The following is a 24,803-nucleotide window of genomic DNA, read 5'->3' on the forward strand; positions in this document are numbered from 1 at the left end:
TAACCATGCAACCCCCTGTGAGATAAGAAAGCATTGCAATTATGTTATAAATGTGAAGTTGCATCAGAGAGAGCTTACAGGCTAAAACTATGCAAGTGCTTAGGTATCCTCCACTGTGCATTGAAAAGGACAGGCTTTTCAAGTGGGATACACACAAGAAACCCCCAAGCCCTAATATTACATTTTCAGCTTTTAATCAGGAGAAAATGTTAGGGACACTAACCCCCACAGATTGGTTCTCTAATATACACAATCCAAAACCCCTTCTAGAAAACTTGTGCTTTCAAAGCTTCTTATTAAAAAAAGGAAAAATATCAAGGTTGTATTATATAGTGAAATATACCTTCATTTGTTATTTCCTCCCATCTAAAACCAGTAGAGGAAAGAGTTGAAACTTCACTCCCAAGGTAAGACACCCAAAAGAATGCTATTGTATATGAAACTGGTGGCAGGCTGGGAGTAAAAAATGTCATGGCCTTGATGCTACAATGCAAGTCTGTCTTCCTAGACATTACAAGAATGCTATTGCATGGAGCCTTCCAGGGAAATCAGGTGTAAGACGTTTTATTTCTAGACCCTAGCTGAAATCAAAGCTATAATAATCCAGATCAGACTTTCAAAAAGGAAACACACAAAACCATCACTTTATCTTGTACCTCTCAGTCCTAAACCTTAAGGGAGACATACAAAACATCTTCAAAATGTAACTCTTTATCAATGCACTTTATATCTCTACCAAGTATCAGGAATCCAATATAGGTGCTGGGTTTGTGACAAATAATAATCTCTCTCCACAATAACCTCATGATGTTTCAAATCCTGGAAATAAAATTACCTACCCTGCAATGCAAATATCATCATCCTAAAACAGTTTGTCCCTGGTCATGTCCAATCTATCCCATAGGCACTATACCTGTGTGGATACAATATTGCTGTTAGCAAGAATTTTTCCGGCTACTTTCTAAGTCTGTGAGAGACTTTTCTCTCACAGAAGATAGTAGCAGAGTTCTGTAAACAACCAAGCCACCTGCAACCATGGAAAAGCCTTGTTTATGGTACAGTAGAAAAATATTTTGACAATGGATGTTTTAGGATTTTAGCCAATCACCCCAGGGGGTGGCTGATCCTTTGTCCAATGAGACTATGAAGAAAATGTCTATAAAAGAGTTTGTAAAATAATTAAATAAATCAATCTTGCTGCACAATTCCTGCCTCTTGGATCTTCTCTCCTCCTCCCTATGGCTGCGGGATATGGTAATATTTACTGCATTAATATACCTGTTCTCTCAGCCAGGCCAATCCATGAGTGTCTAGTGATTTGTATCTATCTCAGTCTGTCCATAGCTTTCACGTTTGCTGCTTCTATTTCATACTGGAAGAAAGGCACATCTGCACAGAAGCTTTTTGGTATTTCAAAATTCTAGCAAAACTGCAACAACACTTCTGCAGAGACCTTTGTATCTAGCTCTGTCAAATACATGCCATATTAAACTAACATCTAACAAGAACAGAGCTGGAAAAACAACCACCAACATAACATTTACCTTTTATAGACAGAGAGTTTTGTATCAGTTTTGGGATGAGTTTGAGGTTTGCAGTGAGTGGGAGCACATGAAAGAGTATTCTAGGAATCCTTACTACATGAGATATCTGCCGTATGGTTCTTCTCATTGTGTGAAGCATGAGCAAGTGATTCAGGCTTTCTCTGCCAGTTCTCTGTTAGCAGGTCTATGTCAAGTCACAAAAAAATCCCAACAGAGTTAAGAACTTGATTTAAGTCTCCTCAATTAGTACTTCAACTACCACACCTTCCTTTCTCTTTAATGATATTGTCGTGGTTTGAAACTGGTCATTCAGTCAGTAAATCATTCAGTCACTTTAAAATTACAGGAAAAGGAGTTACCCCAACCAAAAGGTAAAGTGAGTTGTAGTTAAATACAAAATATCAAAACTCAGAGAATGATGAGTTCTTCATCACAGAACTAAATAAGATGAACAGATAGTTGGTGATATATATTTACAAAATACTTTTTGTCCGTTTCTCCTTCAGGAAATTTGGCTAGGTTCACTATATTTTCATTGCTTTAAGTGTACACCTCCTGTATCGGATTGGTGTGGCAGGGTTTTGGTAGCAGAGGGGCTACAGGGACAGTTTCTGTGAGAAACTTCCAGAAGCTTCCTCCATGTCTGACAGGGCCAATGCTGGCTGGATCCAAAACAGACCCACCACTGGCCAAGGCCAAGCCCATCAGTGACAGTGGTGCCTCTGTGGGAACAGATTTAAGAAGGGAAAAAGTGATTGCACAGTAGCAATTGCAGCCAGAGAAGAGAGAAATGACAATATGTGAGAGCAACAGCCCTGCATACACTGAGGTCAGTAAAGAAAGAGGGGCAGGAGGTGCTCCAGGCACCAGAGCTGAGATTCCCCTGCAGCCCATGGTCAAGGCCATGGTGAGGCAACTGTCCTCCTGCAGCCCACGGATGCAGAGATCCACCTATGGCCCATGGAGAACACACCAGAGCAGAGGGATGCCTGAAGGCGGCTGTGAGCCCATGGGAAGACCATTCTGCAGCAGACTCCTGGCAGGACCTGAAGCACTGTGGACAGAGGAGCCCATGCTGGAGTAGGTTTGCTGACAGGACTTGTGACCCTATAGAGTCTCCATGCTGGAGCAGGCTGTTCCTGAGGAATTGCACCCTTTGGAAGGGAGAGCTAGAGCAGTTTGTGAAGAACTGTAGCCAGTGGGAAGGACTCACACAGAAGAAGTTTATGGAGAACTGTCTCGTATAGGAGGGACTCCATGCTGGAGCAGAGGAAAAGTATGAGAAGCCTTTCCCCTGAGGAGGAAGGAGGCGCAGAAGTAACACATGATGAACTCAAAGCCCCCATTCTCCATTCCTCTGCAATACTGGTGGGGAGGAGGTAGAGAATCCAGGAATAAATTAAAGTCCAGGAAAAGGGTCGGGGAAGATTTTAAGATTTGGGTTTATTTCTCAGTATCCTACTTTGACTTGATTGTTAATAAATTCAATTAATTTCCCCAGGTCAAGTCTGTTTTGCCCATGACATAACTGGGGAGTGATCTCTCCCTGTCCTTATCTCAATGCATGACACCACTTTTATTCATACCTGATCAAGGTCTGTACCTGACACACTCGAATGCTGATGTGATACTGCAGTTCAAACATTGAGCCATTTTATAAATTCACCTTATTATTCTCACCATCCAGCCCTTTCAAAAGAATGATCCAGCAGTTAAACCAATACTCCCCAGTCAGCACACTTTCTGGGCAGAGCAACGCTTTACTCAGCTTGCTGCTTCTGAAGCTGGAGGTTAAAGACAAAAAGGAGTCAAGGGCTCTGAACCTTTCTGCTCTGTTTCTAATGGCCCTTGTAAGATGAAGAGGAGAAAATCCATATTCTTGATGTTTAAAGTCTGTTTCTGAACTGGGAAATGAGGGCTGCGTGTGATTAGTGCTGCATACTTAAAACAATCAGACATTGATCAACAGCAAAGTTTTAGGTAGCTCACCATACTTCAAGCAAGAAAAAAAGTCTTGATTGTTTAGAGTACTTATTACACATTTCTAGAAGTGTAACAGGCATAACAGTTGTTAAGATGTGCCTTCATAACTGTTAGGCTTCACCCTTCTTAATTTTTTTTTATGAATAAAGCTCTGCAATGAACTTCCCCAAAGCTACCCCAGCTGTCTGCCACGTCCCTCGACCATGGTATTTTGGCAGAGCACAGTAAGAAGGAGAAGCACATACCTGCAGCAGCGACTTATGTCCCTGACTCTCAGAAGAACACATATCCCTTGCTTCAGTGTTCCTGGGGAGCTGCTCTCAGCTGGCTGCAGGCCATAGATGCAGAACATCTTTCATCAGAATTAGACTGTATCACTTTGCAGAATAGGCTCAAAAGTGTATCTTAATGCGAAGAATGTTTGTAAAGAAGCCCCTATTACTTTTTGACTCAGAGCACTGCTTTCTTGGATTTTTTTTGCCTCACAACCCATTTGAGAAGTGAGGAAAGTGACTATGACAGAGATACTTGGCAAGAGGTAGGGTGAATAGCAACAGTTTATACGACTCAAAGCTTTTTCTCAGAGTTACAGTGACTAATTCAGGAGAGAAACATATCTGCTTATGGAGTAAATCTGTGTAGAATCGACTGGAATAAAAAAACCATATCTCAATCTCCTGACCAAATTTACTCCCTATACAACACTTGTTGTATTGTTTTTGAGCTGAAAATGTGCTTGGTTGAGAATACAAGAGTGAATTTGACAGCAGGTTCACTTTAACAGGACATCTGCTTCCCTAGCTGCAAATACATGAAGCGAGGCACTTCCTACAATGTCTTAAATTAAATGCATATCATTCCCTACTTCTCCCTACTTAATTAAACATATTTTTCATATAATCCCCAGAGCTCCTTTCATTTCTAAACACAGAAATACTTATGCTGTCTCCAAGCAATTGGCCTTGATGCTATTAATTTGTAGGACATAAAACAACAAACCATGTCACTGAGCAGTAAGAATGCTAATAAAGCACTTCAGCAATGAATTTTAGTTTTTGAGCTTCCATCAACACAGGCAAGCAAAACCAAAAACCAAACCAAGAACGGTCTTCTAAGTAACTTTTTGAAAGAGATATTGTATCTGGATTTACATATCACTATGAAGGAAATAAAGTCAAAGCCTTCAGTGAATATCATTGACTTGTGACTGATATATCTGAAGAACTTTATCTATTGTTGGGTTTATGTCCATTATTTGAATATTTCTAGTCTGCAGCAGAGGTATGAAGCCATAATTTAATCATCATTCATTTAGTTGTGTGAGTACACACAACTCCACACACTATTTAGTTTAAGGTAATTTTAGAAATAATAATTGATAACTACTTGGAGATAAAATAAGAAAGTAAATTAGTGTATACAAGTCCACACAAGCTGCTAACCAAGCAGTTGAAATCCTTAGTTTTACTTAGATGACTAGGAAGTTAGACAAGAGGGAAAAGTCAGCGATCCTAGAGGCAGGTGCTTCTCTGAGAGACAGACCTTTTTTACAGGTGATAATCAGGCAAAGAAGTTTGCACACAAAGTAGCCTTAAATCTAAAATAAATTGGATTAAAATGCTAATATTGGATTACCTCAGAGAGATTAAGATCATTGTACCATTATAAAAGACAGTAAAATCAGGATTCAGCACCAGGATGCTGTCCCCAGGTGCTGAGTGTGCATCCATGCTGGGAATTCCATCTGCATTGTCCAAAAGATCCTTTAAGCACAGATTAAATACAGATTTTTCTGCTCTAAAAAGTTAACTATTTATTACTGGTCTTCAAAATGGTCTTAACTATTGTATTTAGACAAATACATTTATTTTTTCATTATTTATATGTGCACCAACTGCATATGTTATATATTCATGTATCATACAGATTTTTTGCATCATACATGAATTACTTCTCTTCCATTACTCATGTTATAGACTGTGAAACTTTTCAAGTAAAATTGTTTCTTATTCATTGTTGTGAGAATTTGGTCCATTTGAGCTCTTTAGTATTCCACTATAAATGTCTAGTAGTCTACAGAGAGCTACAGATCAGAGAATCACAGAATAGTCTGAGTTGGAAGGGACCCAGAAGGACCATCCAGTCCAAGTCTTAAGTGAATCGAACCCATGAACTTGGTGATATTAGCACCATTCTCTAATATAAGCCCTATATTAATAAATTTTATTTATAGATCAAGTTCTATTTGTAACACCTACCCTAAATCACTCAAAACTAGATCTAAGAATGGAAAATGCCTTGACTTGTTCCCTTCATCAATGGCCCAGTCTCCAAGATTCTTTAAATTGTCAATATTTAGAGGTCAGAATAAAACACATTTCCCTCTAAATAGTGTGGCAAAACCCCATCCACTCAACAGAATCTCTTATCTTCATTTCAAACATCAACTGCCACTCCATGCTGACATATAGAGCACTGTAGCTTCCTAAGAAAAAAAATATTGTTATTAAAAATACAGCTGCTGGCCCTAATCTCTTTCCCCAGGCTGGGATGAGGTTGAGTAGAAAATAAAATGTAGAAGTCCTATGGCAGATTTGAGCAGAAAAGTATAAAATTTTATAGGGTTATTAGGAGCTGAAAATATCCTGAGATAAAATGAAAGGACAAAATCAATTGTCTTTTAAATAACGACAGAAATTGAAATAATATCAGATCTCCTTTTAATCACATTCTGCCACCCATACTCTCAGCTACTGAGTGTCCTTGTAAGGCTCTCTGGAAAAAATCCCAAGCAGTATGTTTGATTAATTAAGGTCACATCACAGCACCACCTGTCACAAGAGCATTGTGCTCTTTTGTTTGTAGAATGCCTTATCTGCCTGGAAAGCACTGCCTGGAAGAAGTGCCTTGAGAATGTGCAGGACAGAGATTTACTGATTCCAGAAACAAGAGCATGCTGGAAACTAGATAGCACAGCTAACAGGTAACTTGTAGTTATGAAGTGACTCAAAATGAGGAGGCAGTTGTGTAAGAGGTTGACATGTATAAATTTAATAACACAGATTTATGGATTTCAGGGCTGGAAAGGACTATTTGTTTGATACTGTTTAGGTCAACCTGGCATGTATCACAGTTCTCCTGCACTAGGTAGGATCTGTAATTTGTGCTTAGCTAGATTACATGTTCCAGGTAGGCATTCTGTCCTGATCTGGGGATATCAAGAGATGAACATACCTTTTGCCAAGTCTGTTAAAAAGCTTCTTAGTCCATAATAATCTTGAAGATTCTTAGTCACAATAATAAAACTTTTTAGAATACGAATCAAAGAAAACCCCACCACTTTGCAGATCCAGATGGCTATCTCTTCTAGTCCAAGATATCTTTTTGAATCAGCTTCACAGTTTCTGATTGCATTATTATAATCCTTTGAAACTATGGATACTAGAACTGTATGCAATATCCTGGTCACATGACCATAAATTTACCCACACTATTTGCAAAATAATGTATTACCCTACAGACTCCCTTACACACCAACTCTTTTTGCTATCAGGTCACTCAGAGAACTCTCATGCAGCTGCATGCCCACACTGCACCCTTTTCTGGTAGATATTACTTTGGACTATATCCAGGCTGGTCTCTCAGACTGGATGTTTCACAATGGGATGATTTTAAAAGCATGTTCTTCATCTGAACTAAGGTATCAACATAGGAACGTTATGAAACCTAAGTGGTTTCAAAGTCACTGCTTCCATGGACAGTGTCTCTAAACTTGTGGGCTGAATACCTTGACCTTAAATATGACTTGTCTTTGGTTCCAGTAAAATACCCAGTCACAAATTCACATTAACCATCTGCTTCTTTTAATTATTGTTTCTGGGGTTTTTGTGTCTCTCATGATTTTTATCAGTAATCACTTTATAATTTTTTTTATTATTTATGTAAATCATACATAGCCTCAAGCTGAGTACTAATTCTGTCAGAATCATACTTTGAATTTTCCCAAGAAAGGACAACATGTTACATCTTGTACTGCTGCAGTCTGCCTGTCTCCATCCAGCCAGCTGCAGGAACAGCCTTGAGGGATCTCGTATAAGATCGACCTGGTATGACAGAGGAGGGGGGTGGCAGGATCATCAGGGAGTTAATTATAATCATCTCAAGTAGGGAAATCCTGAGTTGCCTCAAGACAGAACCATAACAGCTGGCAATGGTCTCTGAGGGATTTGTCACTGAGGGGAAATGGCAAACCTCTGCTTTGGTTATTTATCCTCAGGCTGCCCACATTAAAGGGCAGGGAGAAAGAGAGGACGCATGTTGTTGAGGAACAGATGTTGTAAAAAAATAATGTCTTTGCTACTACTAAGACTCAGTAAGGCAAAGAAGTTATCATCCTTTCTTCACATTCACATTATGAAGGCCATTTAAAGAATAGATAATTCATTCAGATAAATAAATGCATTTATTCCTTCAAAGAATGAAAGAATGGATAATTTATCTTCATACCTTATGAAATAACCAGATTTCCATGAGTGGCTCCAAACTCTTTGAAAAATAAAGGTAGCAGTATCATGTTCACAGGTTGGACCTTAACCTATGAATGTCAGGTGTAGGGTGCATTTCCCATGAGCCATGTAAATAAAGTAATCCATTCCTCCCATAAGACTCAACCAGCATCCCTTTCCACTCAGAATCAAAGGCTTTTATGTCACACAGCCCATCTGCCAGACTTTGTCAGCAGGAATAAAAGGCTGTGATCAGCCATGAGATGAGGACAACTGAAAGGAGCACCAGGCAGGAGCAAATGTGTGCTCAGGTCTGTGAGAAGACAGCAGCAGCAGGATGAAATAGTGGCAGCCAAAATAGGAATTCAAAGGAAAGGGCTGCAGGAATATCAATGGTACCAGAGCGCCTTTCTACATCAGAAACAGTTGGGCAATTTTCTTAAAAAGAGCAAGAGGCAGCACAGACTCAAAATCCAAAAACTTCTGGGCTCTCTGGGTTCCTTCCGGTACTTTTCCAACATACAGAAAATATTAATTTATTTTACACATCATTCTCCATTTCTCACAACTATATTTCTGTGTTTTATGAGGCCATCTTGCCAAGATACATTCTTCATCATAAAGCAATTTTTTAAGGAAATGGCATTTATAAAAGACATAAAGTAATGGATATTGACAAACAGCAGTGGGAGTTTAAAAACTCTGAAGAAAGGCAGTAACTTTTAAAACTGCTTCTCACCTTATCAGCTGGCAAGGAAGAAATCTGAATTTCACATCAGTTTCTCCCACTGCTGGGAAGGAAAAGTAAGGACTCCAAATATTTTGCACTTAGCAAATAGCACGCAAGTTATGGCCCAAGAAAAAGACTATAATACAAAATAGCAATTCTTGACTTAGATTTTCTAATTATTTGTATATTGGCTATTATCTGACCATTGTGACAACAGATTATCAGAACATATTGATCCAATTTTTCACCAGAGGTGGGCCTGTACAAATCAGCTATCCTGGTAAGCACTCATATTTAAACTTGATCCACAAAATAAACATATTTGGTATGGCCATAACATGGTTATCCATAACTCTGTTTTATTTAAAATTAAACTTAGTTCAATTGTTTACAAATATACTCAGAAAGCAGACAGGAGTATTTTCAAAAAATTATAGAAGGATAGTACATGTAGTTCTTGTTTGCACAGCCTCCTGTTTGACAGGGGATGTGCATCCAAAACACTGCTTTTTTCTTCCCTTCTCTTAGCTTTGCTTCACCTCTTCATGAAGCCTACAGCTTGTAAATTATTGCTTTTCCTTTATTTAAAATAATAAAGTTTGTTTATCAGGTAAAAGCAGATGCTAAAACTAGATTCTCTAATTGTCACATAAAATGGATCCATACATATTTATGACTTTATCAGGTAATAACAGGTACTGAATATTTATCCCTCCAGTCACAATGGCTACACATTACAAATTTATGACTGCACAGTATCTACTGTGCAGTCTTTTCCCAGTAGGCTCAAATGGACAAATCTCACTTATCTCTCCTCAGGCTGTGATGTTTTCTGGATTTGTTTTGACTACCTTCAGCTTGTGTAAACATAACTGTTATGCCATTGTGGTTCCCTCAAAAAAACGCATATAGATTAATACCCATGAAATTTTAGATTTTGCTGCCAAGGACCTCTGTATGTCAGGATGTTAATAACACACAAATTACAATTATTAAACAGACAAATGATACTTCCAAATCCAATGAAGACATTTTTCAGGTGACCTTGAGATACAGCACTTGAAGCATCTCATAAATTTTCCATTATGATGACCTAAGATGAAATCCCTATAGCAAACTATGAAATCCAAAGCTATCTGTCCCTGGATAAGCACAGGATTATTTATGTTTCAGTGAATATAAAAATAGCTTTTTCCCTCCTTACTGAAAGGAGAAACTTCACAATATGAAACTAGGTAAGTGCCTAAGCCAAACTGATCACTACATAAAGAACTGGAAGTATGGCATGCACATACTTTCTCGTGTATCATAATCACAGAGTACAGCACCTTTATAATATAGAACAGTTCAAGTTTCTATTACTATGTTCTTATAGAGCACACTGCCCTTGCTAGCACGCAGTGCGTGTAAGGTTATGGAAAAATCCAATAACAAAATTCCAAGTCAGAAAATTGCTTAAGTATGAGACTGATGGCAGCATTAAGGTAAAGTATCTGACACTGTTATTCTGCCCTCAGCATCTCCACAGTCTCACTGCCTCTCAATCCAAATTCAGAGCAAAGGTCTTGGACCATTTCCGCCTTGTATCACAGCTGGATAAATGGTTTTGAGTGTAGTGACTGTAATAAAGCCTAGTTCCCTATAGCTTTGTGCCCTTTGATCCTTTATTTCTTACCTTCAGCTTCCTTTTTCCCTCCCTCTACCTCCTCATGTCACTTGAGTGAGGAAGAATCAGAGCATTCTGCAGCTGAGAGCTGTAAATCTACTAAGTGAGCAACCAGCACATCTGTGCTGATTAGCCAGCTGGCTACCACCAAATAACACACAACTGCCCCACTCTGCGTGCCTGACATTTGTGGCAATGCTTCTGTTTCCATTTGTTATCAGTAGCTTCCTGTTATACTAAAGCAGTGTTCAGGCAGAAATTTTCTGTGTTTCTGCTTCAATGTTGCACCTGCACAGCTCCATCTGAAGGTACAGGAGTGGGGTTTTGGGCTTTCCTAAAAAATTTAGTACAAAACAGATGGAGCCTAGTCCCACATGTGTTAAACTGTGCAGCTGTAATTTTAATGTATCCTTCTGACTGAAAAAAGGAAAATATCATACCCCTTAGTTCACAAATGTTGTATAAATAAATTAATTTTTTTGTGAAAAGGACAGTCTGGTGACAGTAAGAAATTCCTAGTTCTATCTTCAATGCATAGTTTGAACACGACTAATAAATCAGGAAATATGACATGTATTTCACTCACAGAGGTATGAGACTAGAAACTGATCTTTAAATGACTGCTTTAAATTATGTGCTTGTAAGCCAGGAGGCTTTGGAAATACAATACATGAGCAAGTAATTAAAGACAAAATTATGCTTAGCATGGACTATTTGTTTCCTGTTCCTAATGGGAACATTTTCCACATCTTTTCAGCAAAGGCTGGCAATATTTGAAAACAGACAAGACAAAATTGGCAGACAGTTAATAGCCTCAGCATCAGAGAGAAACAAGGGGAAATCATTAACACTTGCAGTCACAAGTATTGTTTTAATATATTCATTTTCACTTGAGACTGTGAACCATGAGCTGTCTTTCCCATTGTAAAGAAAAGGTGAGTCATACTGAGAGTAAAAAACACTCAGAATCAAAGATGAATGACAGCTTTCTATCCCTACATTCTAATTGCATAATTAAAGCCCTCAATTATTAAATATGCACATCCACAGAAAGTGTTCTTTGCACAGTATCCATTGATCTAAAGCATAGATTTTTTTTCTTCTAGAAAGTGAGCAAAATATAAAAGCTAAATCAGCTTTAAAGTGCCTAGGGATACCTAGACATATGCTCAAAATGCAGTGATATATCCAGTCATTTCTCTGTCTCAGGGCTTTCAGTTATTCTCCTTCAGTCTAGAAAACACTATTCCAGTTTTTCTAAATCAGGATTTATCAGTAGTGGATCATGATTTTGTTTTCAGAAATCAAAAGGGAATTCTGGTCCAAAGACTGTTTAATCTCAGCCATTACCCTAATCTCTGTTCAAAATACATTCTCTTGTGTTATGTTACAGTACAGAAGTCCTTGGCTTTCCTTCAAGAATGTAACATGTCAGCTTTTGGAAGACTCTGAAAGTGATTATGCGTGCATACTTAAATGTGAAGTGTGAGATCCTCAGTCCTACAGAGATCACAGGGATTAACAAGGCATCTTTTTTAATTGAACAAGGCAACCCTGTGAATGAACTCAGCATCTTTTTGCAGTCTACCACCTTCAAAATGCCATACCATCTGCTTCTCTCGTATTTTTAATTGTTTTTACAACGTGACATTTTTGCAGTGTATTGGATATTATGAACAGGAGATTACGATAGACTTTTTAATTATTCAGGGTACAAATTTTTTTGAATGTGGGTATAATGAGAGAGGTATTTCAGACAAGAACTTGTCTGTGAAAAGACAGCATTATAAAAATGGGAAGAAAAATGTCAAAGACAGTTTTCACACTTACACAACTGGTATGGATGGCTTTTCCCCTTTACTAAATCTGATTGTAATTTCTCCTCTTCTTGGATTTAAAGGGGAATGGGAAAACTACAGGAAATACATGACTGTCCCACGACCAGATGCATGCAATTCTTTTTGATTTCACCTGGCTATTGCTATCCTGTCTTACAAAACTGGGTGCAGGTAAACAGGAGAAAGTTTGTATTTGAACAATAGAACTCTAAACTTCAAAGCAGAATTGAGAGATTGACCTTTTGCTGCTGAATGTCAAAGTTATTTGCTCAAATCAAAGCTGATACATAAATGTCATCTTCATAATATGACTGTAATAAACAAACGGATGTAATAAATTAAACTAGCATTGTCTTATTATCAGTCAATAAAAATAGTCATTTTACTCAAGCTAATATAACACTGCTATAAAAATGTATTCAATGTAAAAGGGAATGAGACTTGTTTCAGGCAATGGGTGCTCAGTCTTTTCTTAGAAAGACAATTTAGGGAGCTTACTGTTTTCATTTTATGCAAAATAACCTTCCATCAGAGCATGCAGAAAGTCACAGACTTGCATCCAACTCTCATCTCAGCTTTAAACCTCCAGAAGCAGGGGAAATCTCTTACAAATCTAAGGGGAAACCTCCCCAAAGCCAAACACTAATTTTCAGAAAGTCAGTTCATCAGGGCCACAGAGGATAAGACAGCTTTACGTCTCTATGCAACAAAGTATGTTCTGGGGAGTATACTTGTTTTCACAGAGTGCATATTTTTCAATAAGAAGTCATTTAATAAAACAGATATTGACATGATAGTCAGGGTGACACTGAGGAAGAGCTTTATGATTTGCGCACCCAGTTCCGATGCTGATATTTGGAATTTTGCAACACATAAAAGTGCACCATTGTGTCAGGCACCTCGTAAAACTATGCAGTAATAATTTTCTTATTCATGTACCTAACCCAGGGGTTTTATTAGTAATGGTCATGTTAAAATGCAAGTAAATAAAGCTTAGTAATGAAATATGCATGTTGGTACATGAAGATATCACTAAAATCAATTCACTAACAATATGCCATATTAATTTGTGGGCTTGTATTGTATACCGGACCTTGGCAGAGTAATTAAAGAACAATCAAGCCTTTATCAGTAATCAACATTGTTAGTAAGTCTGTGTGATATGAAAAATATTAAAATCAGTTAAGAATTTTCAGCATTTGGGATGATTTGTAGGTTTTCTCTCTCTTGGAAGGAGTTTAATAAAGAAATATGAAAGCAGGAGCATCATTATATTACTGGAAATCAAAGAAAGATAATGAATGGAATAAGAGGTTAGAAATCAGGCAGTATCAATTTATTTCCTCATTATGCTCCATTAAGTGAATCCATGCTATCAAATAAAAATTATTTTGTGCATCAATGTAAAATTTTGCTTTCCAGTTTGAAATTATGAACTCCAAACATCTGTATGTGCTCCTCAGCCCCAATATGTTTATGACAATAGCCTGAATTTTCAATTTGGATTGAAGCCCCAGGAAGTAGTTAGTGTAGACTAAGTTTCTCTAATGAAGACATTTGAGAATTTTCCAGTAAAAGATTTTTTTCATATAAAATTAAAATATATCAGCAATAGCCTTTTGATGGGAACATGAAGTTTTTGCAAACTTTTGCTAAGTCACAAGCACGTGTCCATCAGAGACCATCTTAAGTTTTTATCATCCTGCCATGCACTCTTTAGATTCCCAGATTGAGTCTGTTGTTTTAAAGCAACTTCAGGAGGCAGATTAATACATTCTTGGGAATTTACAGGCTTTTGAGTTGCCTTTCTCCAAAGAGGGGCAGATAAAGAGAAGCAAATACCATCTGGGATCCCAAGACTACCAGCACGTGTAAGACTTCCTGCAGTCTACCTTTGGGTTCCTGGCTGTTTAGCACAGCATCAGGTCTATGTCCTGAGTATTTCAGGTCCAAGGAGAACTTTATTTCCAGCTTTACAGAATTATCTGGGGACTTACAAAACCCTCAAGCCAGGAACTCCTTGAACAAAAGAAGTAAGCAATCTATTCAGGAAGAAAACAGAGAAGTCTGCAATACCCAACAGCTAAACTTAAGCAGATGATCATTATAAATGTGATATCATACTAACATCTTCATTTTCATCACAGAGAAATAATTTAAGCACCTTATTTTTCATACAGATCTCTCCATGTAACTAGCCCATACTGAAGAGACTCTATTCCAAAGTCCACATGTCATGCTCCAAGCTTTATGCTTTGGGCCCGTGCATCATGACTAGACAGCCCAAAGTATGTATCTATGCATATTTAGATGGAGCAGGGCTGGGTCCAAGAAAAACAAGGACACCTTTCTGGCCATGTAGATGTTTGTACTAAACTCTGTCAGATAGACTAAAAATAACAGCAAAACCCCCAATGGTTCAGCAACAAGCCTAGAAAGATAAGCTTGGAAACGCAGACTGAGCATGAAGGGACAGTAGTCTTTCAAATGCTCACCTGTTGGTAATATGTCTTCCCTTCAGGAATGTATGAATGTGAAAAATGCCTCTAGCAGCTTCAGATGCTATGACATATTTTATTTCAGCTTCCAGCACAAACAGAAGTATAAATTCTGTTCTTTCCTTACATCACCAGAGAATGAATTCTGCCATTTGGGAAAAGAGAAAACAGAAACCCATGATCCCTTTTCCCTACAGTATGAAGACTAAAATGACACTGAATATATGCATCACATCTAAAGGAACAAACAGTATTTACTTCACTGTCACCAGACATTTTTGGGAGCTATTGCATTTCAGTTCTTTTTTTTTTTTTTTTTAAGAAGAAAACAAACTTGTGCTTGAATGGTGAAACTCAACATATCAATTGTCACACTTTGGACTTGAGTATGCCACACAGATAAAGCAGGTATGCCATTAAAATTTTAATGGCACTGCATTGTGACATCTTAAATAATAGAATGAGTCTCAAAATATTTAGAATTTTGCCCTTATGAGGGCAGCTTTATTCTTTAAATTCTCTCCTTTTATTCTATTTAGCTATGAGAAAAGGATTCATGCTCTACTTATTCTTTCCTGTGGTTTTCATTATTATTTTCTAGATCTATAATGCTTTATTATTATTTTTTATTATTATCTAATGGTCCAGAGCCTTTTTTTCAGTTTCTTATTTCAGTGTACTTTACAGACAAGCCACTGGAATAGTTTTATGGTTCTTTTTTTCCCTGTCAATTTCTGATAATACACTGGTTGTACTATTTTTGAAGAGAAGCAACTTTTTTTTCATTATTAAATACTGGTCTTTAGCACAGATACAAACAACTATAAAACCAAATCTCCACTGGGGTTACAATTTTGCTTTGCTCAAGAAGGTATACTCTGCCTTTTCTTCTATATTTGGTTTGCACGTGCAACCTAATTTGGGTAACGCAAGTAATTATATCTTTCTAACTACTAGACTCTGAAATAGTATTACACAAGCATAGATATATAAAATGTAGTGTATTTCCTGAAGCAAAATTCTAGAATTTGTAGTGTAGAATTTGGGTTTTAGTTTCTGGAATTTTTGTTTGCCCTTTTCTAAAGGAAAATATACAGTATTCTTCTCTCAAGAAGATGAACAGCTAATCAACAAGCTAAATGACAAATGGATGTTACAGCAGTATCAAAAGAAGTTCTGCTAAAATTACAGTGTGATGGTAGTCGTAAATTATCTCTCAAAGTGGCAGGTATGTCTCAGTGTAGGACCTACTGCAAATTCACCAAACTTAAGTGTTTCTTAGGGAGTAATGTTGGAAAGAACTGTGCTGAAAGCTTCTCTTGTAAGCTTAATGCACCAAATATCTACAAGGAAAACAAAACAAAAAAGGATCATATGGCAAGTGAAGTTGGTTTAACATGGAAACTCTTGAGTATCTTCAGTCCAGCATGTCTAAGCTGGTGGGTACTTTCATAGGTACTGCATAAGAAACAGTTGTTGTCTTCCCTTACTTCACAATGTGGACTACCTGAGGCTCCTGTTGTAAGATCCAATACACATCTTTCTGTTCCCCTGTGCTAGACTATGCAGAATATTAAAAGCAAAGGAAGCCCTGACAATTGGCCATATTTCAATATGGAATAATAGGTAAATAGAGTCTCACTTCCCCTCAGAGATCTAGAGGACTGTGAGAGGGATTCATGGTTTACTGCACTGCTACTATGTGCACTTGTTGAGGGCCATGTGAAAGTGCAGGAAATTACAGCTGAACAAGGGATGAGTTTTGGTTTTGTAAGATTTGTTCTTCCAGTTGGGTTTTAGGAAACAGGACCTAATTTGCACTATCAAAACTTTGATTATGTCAAAATAAATACCTAGCATAGAAAATTTTGAAATTTGTGAAGTTTTGTTAATTTAAAATAAGCTAAGAATGTGACAAAGCAGTAGGATGCAATGTGGAAAGCTAAGGACATATTTTTGGAGAGGAAGGATAGTATCAAGCCTATGAGGCAAGCATCCAAAGAAGTTGAGGCTGGATAACGTGCAGGGATTGAGAAATGAAGCTTCATAGAGAAAAGATTACCTATCAAGAACTGAGACAATGTCTTAGCAAATGCATTTTATCTAACCTTCAGTCTAAGCAAGGCAAGGGTCTTTTGACAAATAAAAGCAATTAGCTAAGCCTTTACGAGCAAACATCTGTGTCATTTCATTTTAGATCACTGATGACTCAACTAACCTATAGCACCACTTCACTGTGACACACAGAGAGGAAAACCATTTACTCTGAGGTTTCTTTTTGTACTGCTAATCAGTGTTAAAGATTAATTTGTACTTAAATTGTTAGTTTCCTGTGTTCCATTTATAGATAAATCTTATGAGACCCTATTGGACACTATGTTCAGTTTCCTTACTATTCTAAATTCATTTCCATTCAGGTTTCTGAAAAAATTTAATCTTGGAGATGGGCAACATCCCCACTGTCCCAAAGGTGCAAATGCTGTAATAGCCACCAAAAAAGCAGCAACTCTTACCTGCCAATCAAAAATCTGGCATCAGGATCAGTAGTTATTCATTTGCAAGAGCATCTAGAAGCCTTTACTATTGTCCCAGAAAACATTAAAGCTTTGAAAAAGAATTGTTGTTTATGTATCAAAAAACTTGACAAGTTTGAAATCTGAACATACTATTTCTTTCTACAGCTGGATGACATGATAAATGGAATTTTTTCTATTCACCATAATAGTATATACAAATGCAAGCAGTGAAAAGGAGTACTTAAAACAGGAAAATAAAAAATCTTTATGAAATCTCTCATACTAAGAAGCTTTGGCAGTGATTCAATCCATAAGAAGAGTAAATGCCTGAGTAGGTACTACTGGATTCTCTGCTTTAAATCAACATAGCAAATCATCTAAACATCTAAATCATCTAATAATCTAAACACTGAAGGGTTTACTTTTTCATTATGAAAAAGTCAGAAATGTGGGCAATTTAATTACATCAGTAAAAACATGGTGTATTTTCATGCATAAAGAGAATGATTTAGACCATATATTTTTGTCAATGTTTTTTCATGTTGTTTCAGAAATGTTTCTGAATGCCAAATGTAAGCCTCTATTATTCTACTCAGGTTGCTTTAAGCAGATTAGATGGTCAAATACTACCCACTTAAATGAGATAATGACAATGAGATTAGGCTAAGGTGAGGCAATATACCATAGATCAGAAAGCAAAGGGCTGTGAGATGATTGCATGTTATCAGCGCAATAAAATCAAGAGGAAAAAAATACATACCACTAGAGGTTTGCCAATTGGAGTGAAAGTTAAATTAGAGATAATTTAATGAAATATTTATTACTGACTGCGAGATACAGCTTTTGCATTTTCCCAAATGGGGCTCCTTTGAAAGATGTATTGATTAAACCATGTGCATTATCATGCTCATGTTCATAGCAAATCCAAATAGCTTAGCAAAGTTTTAATATCATTATAAAGTCCCTACATTTTTTGATAATTATGATACACTCTTGAATGTGTTTTATTTATAAACATGAAGCTTTAGTGCCTTACAATCAAACAATGTCACCAAGGAAAGGAAAATATACCAATGTGTATTGACAACATTTACAATAGCACCTCGTTTAGTAGCAATAAAGCATTTGGTAAGTAGTATTTGATGTGTATTTTGGGTATAATAAGAAGCATATTGACTCAGTTGCTGATGTAATTGCATGTTATTTTAGCAAAGCTCATGTTCACTTTCTCAGGATCCCCCCAGACTGTTTTCCACCATAGACAGAGCCAGCTTCTGGTGCTCTTTCCCTTAAATAGTTGTGTGAACAGAGGTGGATTTGCTGAAGGACGAGAGAAGGCCACAGCTATATTAAGACCCTCATTTCTGCAGTATCTGAGTATCACACCAGGTAAATGTATCTATACTCCCAAGTTGTGCTGCTCTTCAGCATTTCAATGTGACCTGAGGCACAGTAAGCCAGATAAACACCAGTTTCAGTTTTGCATCTCTACTATGCATTTATGCTAGAGGAAAAATGCAAATTAGAGATTTAATGGAATCCATAAATTTTTGGTACCTGATGCAAAAAACCCTCTGTGTTTATGATGAACCCCAGAAAGTGGTAGCAGTTGAGCTGTGACCAGAACAGGTTTTCAGTTGTAATCAGTTTTACCTGTGACACAGCACTACATATTCCCTAATATTGCCTGCATTTAAAGTGATGTTGTCTGTTAATGGATATGAATCCATAATCTTTCATCTTATTAGCACAATTTGTATGTTCATTTCAATTATCCTAAAATCTGATCATACTGGGCACTGAAAAAACATGTAAACTGTGTGTAAGACAGTATGAAAGAAAGAACTGGAAACAAGAGGCCTGTGCTGGGCTCAGCCTAAGGGTGTAGTGAGGAGATAGAGGACACTGGAGGGACATATATAGATGTTTATGAGAAATCTTGAGGGAGCTCCTCCAAAGTGGGAAAGCAGTGCAGAAAACCTGCCACAGTGCTTGTTTGAAAACTTGGCAAGTGGATGATGGATGAGCAATAAAAAGAAAACTCATCCGACTCACAAGAGAAAGCAAGGCCTAGGATGCTAAGAGTTGCAGAATTCAATCAACTTGTGTTTGAGATAACAAAGAATCAGAAAAGGAAATGGGGTTAGAGGTCAGAGGTTTGAAGGAGAACAAAAACAATCTAGTGGAAGGTTCAAGCAGCCTTGTAGCAGAATTCTTTGTGGATATTGCTGTGACAAAAACTTATTTGCCAACACTGAAGAAAAGCCATGAGTAATGAGGTCCAGGACACTTTAAATTTTGTGGATATGTTGGAGAGTAGATAACTAATGACACAACTCTATGATATTGTGCAGGCAGACAAGAATAACCAATGCTAGTTATTAATGTGATGCAGAATAGAGAATGCTGTAGTGAACTGAACATAGAATTCCCTGGGTCCTGATGGGATGCATGTTGAGGAGATTGATATTACTGCACTGTTGATTATCTAGGAATAATGAAGGCAGTTGGGAGAGATGATTGAGGATTGGACTGTCTTCAAAAAGGTTAAGAAGCAGGACCCAGAGAACCACAGGTTGTCAGTCTGACTTTGGTAAGGAGATGGCGCAACTAATTCTGGAAATCATTTCTAGCCACATTAAAGACAAGCAAGTGATAAGGAGCAGTCAGCATGGGCTCATCATCACGCTTGACCAGTCTGATAAACATCTATGATGAAATGACTGGCTTGGTAGATGAGGGGAGAACAGTGGATATTCCCTTCCTAGACCTCAGCAAGGCCTTTTTGACAGTGGGTCCAATAGCATCCCCACACAATAACCCTGCTTGAGTTGGGGGCTGGACCAGGTCACCTCCAGAGGTTCCTTTTAAACTCAACAATTCTGCATCTGTGAAATCAAAAGACTTTGATGAAGGACAGGGTATAACATCTGAGGCATAGTACTAAACATCTTCTGAGATTAGGCCACGTTTGATTTGGTTAAAACTGAAAACACAGCTGTCTGAAAAATAGACTACACCAAAAAAAAAAGGGGTGAGATTAAATATAGCCTCAGTCTCAAAAATCTACCTTATGTATATCTAAACTTAAAAAACTTTAACTACCAGTATAATAAATAAATGTAATTTTTGTGCAAAACAAATGCACATTTTTCTGATTTTTTTTCTTTTTTCTAGCTTATTTTGAAGTGTGTTCCTTGAAAACATTACAAAAATCAAACTGAATTCATCACCTTCTGAGGTATAATATAATGATTAAATGCAACCTCAGTACTAGTTACCTCCTGAATGGATTCTACTACATACCATGTTTCATCAGGTTTGAAAGGCTTTAGTCTAGAACACTGAATATTAGTTGCAAAGGTGAAATTTTCATGTTATCCATTTGCAAGTTCATTTATCCAGCCTAGACTCACAATTGTGCTAATTAATACCCCAAGGCAAAAAAGGGGGTTTTGTGTCCCACACAAATATCTGAGATAATGAAAAAGTTTCTCAACACAAGAACAACAAACCTGTTAATTTTCTTCTACAATATTTAAAATCCCTTTCAAATATTCAACTCTAACAAAAAGTATGATTTTAATTAATTTTGCTGAAGTTGTGCAGTATTTCTAAATAGCCCCAAAGTTAAAAAAAAATAATAATAAGCACATATATGTTGGAATATTAACATTTGATATTATCTTGCTATTGCAAGATATAGCTATATTGCTATTGCTAACATTTGCTGTAATCTTGCTATTTTATTGGCATTTCAGGGCATTAATCAACAAATTTTCTCATTGACAATATGTGTCTTGTTCCTTCCTCTTGAGTTGTTGTCCTTTCCTTCCATGTTATTGTCCCATTCTTTGCATAATACTGAGTGATTTCTTATGCACTCCAATATAGAATCAAAGTCAGCATTCCTTTACAGAACATCATTTTATTATATTTCTATTGCACAGTGAGTGACTGCAGAGAAATGAGTAGGTTAAAGAAGAAAGTCTACTTGGGTTCATAAAACAGTCATTGGCTTTTGAGTCTTTGTTCAGAGAGGAATATAAACCCAAGGTTCTTTGCAAAGATACGATTTTAAATATATCAATTAGCATTGTATGATGAAACAGAGATTTATAATGTATTTGTATTAAAAGTTGTAGTTCAGTGATCTGGATCTGTGTGTCACTGATCTTCAAAACCTCTCTGCTATTTCTTAGGTGCACTGTCTTCCAAAAGCTGTGTTTCATAGATATACTACCTATGCTATTTTATGTGCCATGGGACTACACTTTATGTAAAACTTCCATCTATCTGTAAAGGGTTAACAGATGTTTAATAGAGCCCAGCAGGTGAACAGCTGTGACTCTGAGAGCTGATATCCTCTAGTGCTGGATTCTTAACAATTTAAAATGCAACCTATTCATATCTATAACATGTTCAAACTAATTTTCTTACTAAGACTTATTACCTATCAACCAACATTTTTTTTTTCCAGATTGAGAATATGATAATTTAGGTATAACTATAATTTTCTCTTCTATTTAAATATGCTCCCATTTACATACTTGTTGCTTCTTATGCTGGAGATGTTTCATTTAATTTCTTAGGTATTATTTTTCTTTTCTCTGGTGTTTCTCCTTGCCTAAGACCAGCATGTTTAGCAGAAGAGTCTTGAACAGTGTTTGGCTTGCATATGGTTTATGTCAGTGCAGAATCAGTCAGTACAGACTGAACAGATCAGACAACAAGAACCATTCAGCTTCCTGACATGTACAGGGAAATTAGTAGGCAATGTGGAAAAACAGAGTTATCTACTTATTTACACTCAGCTAGTGGGAATAAGCAAGACTAAGCACCTGAGAAAGAGCCAGGGCTCTGTTTCCACCATTCTATCCTTACTAGTAGAATGTACAGAGGGATATATAAAGCAATTACAAGATTCACAGGAAAAGTTACAGGAAAAGTAAATATCTTTGAAACATACTGTCTCCTCAGGATACTCACAGATTTTCCTTGTTAAATATGACTTCTTACTCATGTCCATGTTTAAAATTTAAAGCTACTCCTAAATATTCTGTATTTGTTCTTGCACACCTGGTATTTTAACCTTTAACTTAACTCCAGATGTGGTTTGATGCAGATGAACAAATGATCAGAGCACAATCTACCCACCTCCTTGTATTTGTAAATTTTTTTGCCTCACACATTGATAGAAGACCTACATCAGGATCAGGAGTTTGCTGCTAACTCCATCATCATCCAGGAGAATACTTGTGAGATGGTTCTTCTTCTATCCCAGAGTACCTTCAAACTGGCAAGATGACATATCATTATACCACTCTTTTAAGCGATGACAGTGTAATTCCATAGCAAGAGAATATTCCATTACTCAGATTTTCAGAACACTATCGGTGAAGCTGATGCCTTCCCTCACATAAATGTCCCAGGGGAATCCCTTTAAACCAGCTAAACTCAACATCTCAGGACTGGTTTTAGCCTTTTCCAAGCAAGGTATGTATGTCCAGAGTAGCAGCCAAGACAGACATTACTACCATCAGTTCCAAAACTGAATAGCTGAGAGTTTCAAATGACCTGACCACCGGCATTAAGAAAAGCTCCAAGAATGTTGGCCCCATGCAATGCCCAGCATGTAGCTAAGAAGCCTATACAAGACAAAGTTCTCAGACATTCCTCCTTCTAGTAGGTGTCCCTGCCCATGCCCAGGGTGTTAGAAGTAGAAGATCTTTAAGGCTCCTTCTATGGTTCTATAACACTTGAGGGCTGCCGTGCAATGCCAGTTCAGCCAGCCAGCCAGCCATGGCCTTTAGTCTGCCCATTCTCACCCTCAGTCTGTGCCTGTATCAGCAGTACTCACAGCTGCTGGGTGACCAGCACCAGGACATTCTTGTTGGGCCATAGTCATATACTAACATTCCTGCTGTAACCCTCTAACAATGGTATGGCTGTGGTTGAGAAATCTGGACAGACCTTCCATAACCATCAGCACAGATACAACAAGCTATCACACTTTGGGCTAAAGCAGCAATGCAAAGGTTTAATGTTTTCTACTCAGGGTCACCCCACCCTCGACCAGAAACTCACCCCCAGGCACTGCTACTGCCTATTATTGCTGACACATACTGGTCTTACTCATCTTATGAAGACTTTGCAATTAACAGCATTGAGAGACGTTGTCTTTTTTCCCCTCAACGAGTCTGCATTTGACCTCCTTAGCAACCCTACTCACAGACTGGATTTTTCCAGACAGCTTTCTTCCCTTCCAAATCATCTGCCAGTAGTTTTTTTCTGCAGATGGGTCTCTATAACTTTACATCCCTAATTGATGCTGGAGTTAATTCCTTCTCTGCTACACAGTACTTATTGATCCATCACTCCACAAAATGGTAATTTTATCCAAGACTGTATTTATCTACTTTGCTTACGAAGATGTCAAGCTCCATAATACCTATTATTTCTCTCTCTTTTAGTTGCCCAATTATTACATCAAATAAGAAAATCAGATAGATTTTTCAAGAACAAATCAATGCTTGCTTTTACTTATTTTCCATATATTATTGTAGGTTGCTTTGTAATTTGTTCAAGTATCTCCTAAATGAACAAAACAAATTAGATGGGTTCATAATTTCCAGAGACCTCCAACATTCCCTCCATCTAACCCCCCAAATCAGGGAGAAGTTCTACACTACAGCTGCTTTAGTTTTCAAGGATTTCACCAATTCTCCACTAGCTCCCCCAAAAGTCACTAGAAGTTTTGGCAAGATTCTTAAGTATTCCAGAGTGAATTTCACCAGGCTTTGCTAAGATGAAGTTATTTAATGGCTTTATTTTTTATATATAAATTACTGATCCAGTTGCATATATCATAGGGCATATTTAGATATTGTTTTCAGATTAATGGAAAGAAGAATTTGTTACGGAGTAAAAACTTAAAAGCTGTCCTTTGACTACACTGCCTTCTACAACTACCTCAGATCCTTGTGTGCTAACTCCCTCAAGGAAAAGGGCCTATACTGAGAATTATTAGATAAATACTTTCTTCATCTACACTGAAACAGTTTATCCTTATAAAGGGTTTGATATTGTTGATTTTTTAAAATTGGTTCTTTTGATAACTGCATTTAGCCTGCATTCCTGAGCTGCTTACCCAGCAATAAAGCACAATATTACATCCTTTAGACATTTATGACACTTGGCCTTTTAGAGAAAAAAAAAAAAAAAGGCACAGTAGTGCAGTAAATATTTATTTTAGAGACCTAGGTAGCACTATAAATATTCTAATAACACTGTTGGAGACCAGCTTCTAAGGAAAAGGAATTTTCCACCTTTAGAGAGGTTCCTTCAAGAATTCTTACCCATCTATCCATTTCTGTCTTTGAAGATAATTACCCCTTTAAGATATCAAAAGTCAAGTAGTTCCATCAAAGAAATTGTGAAAAAATATATTTTAAAGTGCTTTTACATTCTTAAATTTTAATATTATTGAAGTTTTCCACTGTTACAGTGTGGGAATTGTTTTA

The 24,803-nt window shown here is 37.2% G+C and overlaps 1 protein-coding gene across 10 annotated transcripts in view; it reads right to left on the reverse strand.

The window, feature by feature from the left end:
• Positions 1-24,803, reverse strand: part of SPOCK3 (SPARC (osteonectin), cwcv and kazal like domains proteoglycan 3) — a 409,610-nt gene that overhangs the window by 259,697 nt on the left and 125,110 nt on the right. Inside the window, exon 1 of one of the 10 annotated variants that reach the window (XM_069013678.1) lies at positions 10,438-10,519. The exons of the other annotated variants lie outside the window; for them this stretch is intronic. The gene's annotated coding sequence lies outside the window, so the exon portion shown is untranslated. Of the gene's footprint in view, positions 1-10,437; positions 10,520-24,803 lie in introns of those variants that run through there. 10 annotated transcript variants of the gene reach the window in all.

The sequence above is a fragment of the Aphelocoma coerulescens genome, chromosome 4 (genome assembly GCF_041296385.1).
Source record: "Aphelocoma coerulescens isolate FSJ_1873_10779 chromosome 4, UR_Acoe_1.0, whole genome shotgun sequence".
Taxonomy (NCBI): Eukaryota; Metazoa; Chordata; class Aves; order Passeriformes; family Corvidae; genus Aphelocoma; species Aphelocoma coerulescens.